Below are 8,725 nucleotides of genomic sequence, written 5' to 3'. Positions count from 1 at the left end.
TATTATCTAATGCATACAAATTAAGACGGAGAAAATAATTCTTAATTTTTCCAAACTACTTCCTTAAGCATCTTGTACATGTATGTAGTTGTCTTGTTCAAAGTTACAATGGCCCTGTGGGTTAAAGATGCTCTGTTCACGGGGAAACAGGTTTTGTACATAATAGGGTTATAAGTACTGCGTTTTGATCCAGGAGGTTGTATTCGACTCAAGTAGATTTTTACAGATTTGGACACCACAAGGCACAAGCCGAGTAAAATCAAAATCTACAAAAAAACTACCAGAATCAAATATGACATTCTGCCATATCCGGATCAAAACGCAGTTACCACATTTTAGCCTAAAATGTTATAATTATGGGAACTATTTTTATGCGCAGTCACCCATAGTCGCTAAGGTGTTAATCCGATCTGGTCATTGTTCAGTTTTATTTCGTCCCGCCCAGAGGTCCAGTATTTGACTTAAAAAATGGCGGCATCAGAAAATGGCGCTCGACCGAAGACAAAGGCTTCGCGAAAAGTTCAAGAGGCCATTGAGTCTCTAGTGGAGGAGAACAAGGAAATACAAGAGGAGCTTGTGAATTTGACTCCGAAGAAGGAGACCTCTTACGACTCTCTGGATGCTTTCGTCGTGAACGCTCGGTTCTACAACAGCAGATAGAAGAGCAGTGTGCCGACGTCACAAGAGTGGTATATGGCCGTATTGCACTGGAGCGGAATATGGGTTAAAGTATTTTGTGATATGTATTGCATGTGGATTGATGATGGGTATAAAATAAAGAATAAAATTATGTTTGGTATTCCATTCTCACTAGCAGTGTGATGAACTGCTGATACCTTGTTATGAAATTTGATGGTCAAAGTATTTAAAAGACATTTTAATATTTCATATTTAAAACCGATATTCATCTCATCTTAGTCTACTCAATTTGCTTTGCTATGTACAAAAGTCTGCAGCAGTTATATGGATAGCATTAGACAGAAGGCAGTGCCTAATATTTATCAACAGCACTAAGTTATCATGGTAACATGTTATATGAATTGTATACCAAGCACAAATTAAGAGGGAGAAAATAATTCTTTTTAAATAAAAACTACTTCCTAATAGCATTGTGTATGCAGTATGACATAGGTGTACAATGTAGATGTATTTTACAAAGATTGTTTAAAGTATGGCCCTGTGGTTTAAAGTTCCCCCGAAAAAGAGGCGACAGGTTTTCAATATAGTATATAATTACATCATTGAAAATCTTCTCTGAAACTGCAAATAACAATCCTTTGATATAAAAGGAATTGATCAAATTAAAGAAGTATGTGTGCCAACCACGTAAATTAATTTGTACAAGTCTGATTTAACGACTTTGAGAAATTCAAAAGAACTATGACTTTATCTGATTTAACGCTTAAGCCCCCCCCCCCCCCCCACCCCCCTCACTCTACACACACTTAACTAGATTTTTCAAATTTCCTTTGCAGCTTGCAAGCAGTTTTAGTCTAAAGTTTAAGCTAGCCCATTAAACAGTGACCCCTTGTGATGTGAGCCGATTTTTGCAATGCTTAGAGCATGGTTGTCAACATTCCCCTGAATGTAGCTCTAGTCCATCAGTGCTTTCAGCACTTTGATTATAATACGATTTACACCTCACTTTCCCATTTGTCAGCAATTTTGTGTCTCCCATCAAAGGCTAAAACACGAACAAGAACTCTATCCCCTTCTTCCACCCCTCACTTTAAAATCATAATTCAACTTTTGTTTATCTTGAGCAATAGATACTATTTTCTGGGCAGTCTCATTTGCAAATTTCATTCTGTCTTGTAATGTTCCAATGAATTTCCTTTCTTGCTTTGACTTTGCAATCCCAAATTTTAAATCTCCAGGCAGTACACCTATTCTACCACCAAACATAATATTTAGTTGACTTATGTTTTGTGCAATTGTATGAATAGACAAGATGACCTATGAGCTTCTTCCAATCCTGTTTTGCATCAGGTTGAAGAGTACCTATCATATTGATCAAAGTCCTATTGAACCTCTCACATTGACCATTTCCGGCAGGATGATATGGACTGGTTCTAGATTTAGAAATGCCACTGATCTTACAAATCTCTTTGATCAACTTAGTATCAAAATTTGCACCTTGGTTAGAATGTAACCGCTTTGGATATCCAAAATCATTGAAAAATGCAATTAAAACTTCAGCTGTGGTGTGAGCTGTCTGATTTTTCGTCGGCACGGCATGAGCAAATCTTGTGAAGTGGTCAGTCATCACTAAAACATTTTCAAAACCTCCTTTAGATTTATCCAAAGTCAACAAATCTATACAATACAGTTCACAAGGTTCACTACTTGTAATATTTTCAAGAGGTGCTTTATCAAATCTATTGTTTTTGAAAGGAATACACCTTTGACAATTTTTGATATGATTCTCTAAATCCTTTCTCATACCAGGCCAAAAAAATCTTTCTTGCAATAATGACAAAGTTCTTTCTATTCCTTGATGGCTAATATCATCATGAAAAGACTTTAAAATAGACTTTACCAAAGATTGTGGTACAACTATCTGGTCAATATTCTCTCCCTTGATGATCACAGATCTGTGCAATACTCCCCTAATCATTTTCATATGATCATGCACTTTAAGCAAAGCAAGGTTTTGTTTGTTCTGACAAATATTTTTATGAGTTAGAGTGTCTTTCCTTAATCTAGCTTGTATCCAAGGTAACAATATTTCATCTTCTCTCTGAGACTTTCTCCATTCTGTAAATGACATCTCAGAAAGGTCAATATCTTCAAAAGTACTAAATTTCTCACAAACTTCTGGATCAAAAGACACTGTCTCTACTGGGGCGACTTGAATGGGATTACAAAAAGACTGTATTTCTTCTGAATGTAACCTAGACAAACCATCTGCATCAGCATTACTAGTTCCTGGCCTATATATCAAGTCAAAATCAAAGGCAGAAAGTGCAGCTAGCCATCTGTCCCCAGTGGCATCCAACTTGGCAGTGGTCATAACATATGTTAAAGGAATATTGTCTGTGAAAACAGTAAAATGTTGACCATATAAATAACATAAAATTTCACAGTGACACTCCATTTTAAAGCCAAAAATTCTAGACGGTGTGCAGAATAATTCCTTTCAGACTTACTTAATCCCCTACTAGCATAACTTATCACCCTTTTTACTCCATTTTGGGTTTGATATAAAACAGCACCCAATGCTATAGAAGAAGCATCAATATGCAACTCAAATGGAAGTTCAAAGTCGGCATAACCTAGTATGGGTGGTTTTGATAATAAATCTTTAATTTTTAGAAAAGCAGTTTCTTCTTCAGTACCCCAGTGAAAAGGTTTTATTGGAGAAATTGATTTCTTTTTTCTGGATTTCTTGGAATTGGCACAATATGGCAACAATTTGTTCAATGGCTCTACTATTTTGGCATAGTTTTGTATGTATTTCCTGTAGTAACCGGCAAATCCTAAAAAAGATCTAACTTGTTCGGGCGTTGTTGGTGTTGGCCATAAATTGATTTTTTCAATTTGAAGTTTTGATGGGTCGGTTTCAATATATGTACCCTCAGAAGAGACTACATGACCTACATAGGTTACCTTGCCTTTGAAGAATTTACATTTTTTCGGAGCCAATTTTAAATTGCAGTCACGAAAACGTTGCAAAACAAGTTTGAGGCGCTCTAAGTGCTCTTCATAGGTTTTGGCAAAAACTATGACATCATCTAAGTAAATGACACATATTTTTAGATGCAAATCGCCAAGAATTTCTTGCATAAGCCTTTGATACGTACATGGGGCCGCCGAAAGCCCAAACGGAAGACGTTCATATTGAAATAACCTAAGAGGCCCCATCGTAAAAGCAGTACGCTCTTTATGACTTTCTTCCAAACCCACTTGGTGATACCCACTACGCATATCCAAAACACTAAAGTAATAACTCCCAGCAAGTGTATGCAATACATCTTCAATCCTAGGCAAAGCATAACTATCTTGTTTCGTTACTTTATTTAACTGCCTAAAATCCACACAAAGGCGAAGCTCCCCTGTACGTTTTCGTACCAGGACTACATTTGAGGCCCAGGGACTATAAGATTTCTTGATAATACCACAAGCTAACAGTTTTTGTAAATGGGCCCTGACCTCGTCAAACATGGAAGGTGTAATAGATCTATACCTTTGTTTAAATGGAGTTGGGTTTAAAAGCTCAATTCTGTGCTTTACCAAATTTGTAAACCCAATATCAGTATCATCTTTAGACATGATGTCTTCAAAAGAGGAAATCATTTCAACAGCATTTTGAAATTGCTCAGGTGTCAAATTTCCCTTGTCAATATCAATTTCATCAAGAAAATATCCAGATTTTTCAGACTTAACCTGATTCCCTCCCATTTGAGAATTTTCAATTGTCACAGGACTTAACTGTGCAACAATACACCTTGCAGGTAACAACACTGTATTTTGGGACAAATTTGTAACTGGCAATGACATTGGCATATGTCTCTGACCATAGGCCACAGCTAATGGACAAACTTTCAAGTTTTCAAATTTATTCAGAGTGTAAGGTTGGACTATCGCACAGGTATCCCTTTCAGCTAAGGAATTCTCACACACACAAGGAACATCAACTGTTTGGTTTGGAGGAATAACCACATTACATGTACTTCGTAAACTACCAAGTTTGTTTTTATTCCTTTTTAATAACCTTTCTTGAACACACAAACACCTAAATGAAAAGAACCATGGAGTATGGAGAGGAGCTTTCTGCAAATATTTTTCTCCAAAATTTTTCTTCGCACAATTTCATAAAATGGTCAAGCAAATTTTTACCAAGTGAAACAGGTGTATTTTCACTAAAATCACTGTCGGGCACAATTAAAAACAAACCATCCACAGAATTATCAATTGGCACCCCTAGAATGGAAATATCAACTTGAATGAAACCTGAATAAGGTAATGACTGACCATTAGCACACTCAATATTTAAAATATCTGAGAGGGGCTGTAATGGAAATGACGCCAAGTGTTTATTGTAAAAGTATTCTGTGATTGTAGAGACAGTACTAACAGTATCCAACATTGCCCTTGTAAAAGCCCCATGTATCACAATATCAACTATGTTTGAACTTGCAACCAGGTTAGGGTCAACTTTTGAATTAATCTCTCTAGCACCTATGGTCGACCCCTCCCCATAGGTGGTTGCCCGTTTAAATGACCCGCAGCACGCCCTCTTCCCCGGTAAAAACCCCTGGAATGATCGAGCCTAACCCTACAACCAAACTGAACATGACCTTCCTGGCCCCAACGCCAACATGTAGGCTCCTCAACAAAACCTTCCCCAAAATCACTTTGACTAAAACCACCATTTCCTTGTCCCCTAGCACCAATATTTTCATAATTTTGATTTGGCCTTTGACCCTGACCTTGATAACCCTGACTAAAATTATCAAAATTCTGATTTGATTTAGGCCTTGGATTGGCATACCCTTGCCCATAGCTCTTCGAGTTAAAAAAGGATCTTTGACTTCCAAAATTCCTATCATCAACATTTTGACCCGAACCTAACTGTTGCTTATAAGAATGAGCCTCACATTGTTCTGTTTTTAAAGAATTAACATCAGTTTGAAGTCTTGTCAACATTTCTTCAATTTTTGAAAGTTTAACAGCCTCTGAAGCTACTTTTACACCCTTGCTTGTAGCAGGAACAGAATTCTTTTTCTGATGTTTTTTTCTATTTTTCATATCTCAACCCTAAGTACATCAAAGTCCTCAATGGCATCAAATTTATAACCACTCACATCTCTCAGTTTCTGTTTTAGACCGGTGTAAAAACGATTCCGGAGCATTTCATTAACATCTGAGTGATCTACTAACTACATTTCAACTGCTTCTGCTATTATTCCTTCTAGATTTAGGGACCAAGCTGAAACATCTTCATGCTCTTCCTGCTGAGCTGAGTAAAATTTTGACAAAATTGTATTTTGACCATCAACCGAGCCATAGACAGATTCAATTTTACAAAGAACTTCAGCTTGATGTATGTGAATCATAAATTTGAAACCAGACAAATAAATGATGCTCGACATTCATACATTGTGAGCCGACACTTTGCAAACAAGCACAGGTTTCCAGAGTTAACCGTTTCTGCTTTTGCCTGGCCGGTCGGTAGAGCAGCTCAGGACTTTTGCAGCCAGTGTTTGCTTCAGTGCTATAGTTTACAAAATATGTCTACAACTTTCTAATTTCTGGATCAATTTGAATACAATTTGAAATATAAACCTATTATGAAGCCTTTTTAATTATTTGTTCAACAAAAAGAAATATTTATTAAAAATAAATGAGTAATGAGTGGATTTCACGTCTCAAAAAGTGGGTTTCACTTCTCGAAAATTGGATTTCACTTCGATTTCCGATCTTTTTACGAAATATGTCTACAACTTTCTTGTTTCTGGATCAATTTGAATAAAATTTGAAATATAAACCTATTATGAAGCCTTTTCAATAATTTGTTCAACAAAAAGAAATATTTGTTAAAAATAAATGAGTTCTGAGTGGATTTCACGTTTTGAGTGAAATCCTCTGGATTCCTGTATCACCCTGCACCGGTTTATTTCGGAGGTGAGGTCAAAACGTCCCAAAATTATAAGTGTTGTTTTTGTGGATTATATAGTTATTTGTGTTTGATAATGTCTCATGTCCCATGCATCGCATTTGGGAACAACGTGCGACGTAATCAGCATGAATGTTTTGTATTGTAAATAAAATGTTTTAATGTCGGACTATTTTCTTTCCTGCGGATGAGACATCCGTATAACACTCAATGTAAATTCTTCGCTCTAGGACACGGGCATGTGTATTGAAGAAACTTTGACCTCGATTTCGACCGTAATTGAGTTATGTTATAAATAGAATCTCAAATGAGTTATTTTTTTGTAATCAAAGCCTCGTTTTTATCGTTTTAAGAAAAACTAGTTTAATAAATTTGATACAAAATAAACACTCATTTGAGATCCTCTATATAGTTGGTAACAAATGTGCTTAAGTATTGTCTACTATACTTATTATTTTCTTTTCCATATTGTTAAAATGAATAAATAAACTTTGAAACTTTACACTACTAGAATGCCGCTGTCATCTTACTTACGTTAAGGCACGTGCCTGTCATTGTGTTTACAAGGCCACTTCTGTTTAGTGTCACTAAAGTGGACACCCGTGACCCGTGTCACACCCTTTTTTTCATTGTTTAGGGAAGCCGTTTTTTTTTATTTCATCATCAATATCTGACTTAGAAAAAAATATTTTTTGATTTAAAGCACATATGTTTGTTCAAAGAATATTTAATGAGTTGTTCATTTCATGCTGTTAATATTTCAATTAATTATTATGATATCCGATCATATCCAGGGCCTTATCATAATCATTATTGTCTTCAACATTATTATTATTATAGTATTATTATAATTTGTTTTATTAGTATTTGTATTATTATTATTATATGTCAAAACATGTGTTCTGTAAGCCTATTAGAATGCCATCGCATGAATTGTTTAATTTTTTTAGAATGGCTTCAATTTGAATACCGTTGCAAATATAAAACGGATGGTATGGTATATAAATCTATTAACAATCTTACACCGAGTAATATAAGAGACATTATAAGATATTTAACAATACAAGATATGGATTACGATCTTCTACGCGACAAGACATCGCTCATATTCGACATAAAACACAATACAAGAAACACTCGTTTGTATGCTACAGTGTGAAAGTTTGGAACTTTTACCAAGTCAAAGTCAAAGTCAAACACCGTTTATTTGCTCATACCATACACATGGCAAATGAGGTCATATACAAAACATATATACATACATGGCGGCAGATACATTGTAATTTTTTAACCACAATTCATATGATACCCAATACGAGTATCGGAGAGTCATTCACATGAGGTCAGAAAACATTTTAGACAATTCTCAATGAATAAGGTTTTATCAATAGTAGAAATATTACCTTTGAACCACTTGTAAATAAGAAAAAGATTATCTTACAAGTGTGTGCCTAATTGAAAATTGATATATTTAATCGAATTTGGCGAACGAAATACTGTAAAAGAAGAGAAAGTCATACGAAAACCCCTTAATATATGAGAAAACCTATCCGGAACAAAATGATAGGAAGTCAAAGGGGTTTTTAATTCAATATTTTGTTTTTCTGACATGAGACATGTTAATAATACATCACAGCTTGTTTCTAAAGTTCTAACATCGTAGTACGCCAATATGACAATATTAATGTTTTACATAATTATAGTAATTTAAACTACAGCATGTCATACATATATATTTGTGAAAAATCTGCAAATCGACAATGATTAACATATAACTACAGTACATATATTCACATATGTAATACATACATTCAAAAAACTCAAAATTATGAATGGAATTTTTCAAGCAAATCACTATATATAACTATCAATTCACTATATTGCATATAGTTACTTATTTTTTGAAAGAATAATATTAACAAATCTATATAGATTTATCTGTGTTTGTTTACTGCCTGTATTCATTAGTTTTTTCTAATTTAAATGTATTGGGATGTCTATAAAAGTAAGGTTTTAGAAACTGTTTTCTTTCATCGTTTAAGAATTGACATTCAAACAAATAATGAAATTCGTCTCCTAGTTTGTTATTGCAGTGAGTACATAGTC

This window comes from Mya arenaria, chromosome 13, assembly GCF_026914265.1.
Source record: "Mya arenaria isolate MELC-2E11 chromosome 13, ASM2691426v1".
Taxonomy (NCBI): Eukaryota; Metazoa; Mollusca; class Bivalvia; order Myida; family Myidae; genus Mya; species Mya arenaria.
Note: the sequence above shows the minus strand (reverse complement) of the source record.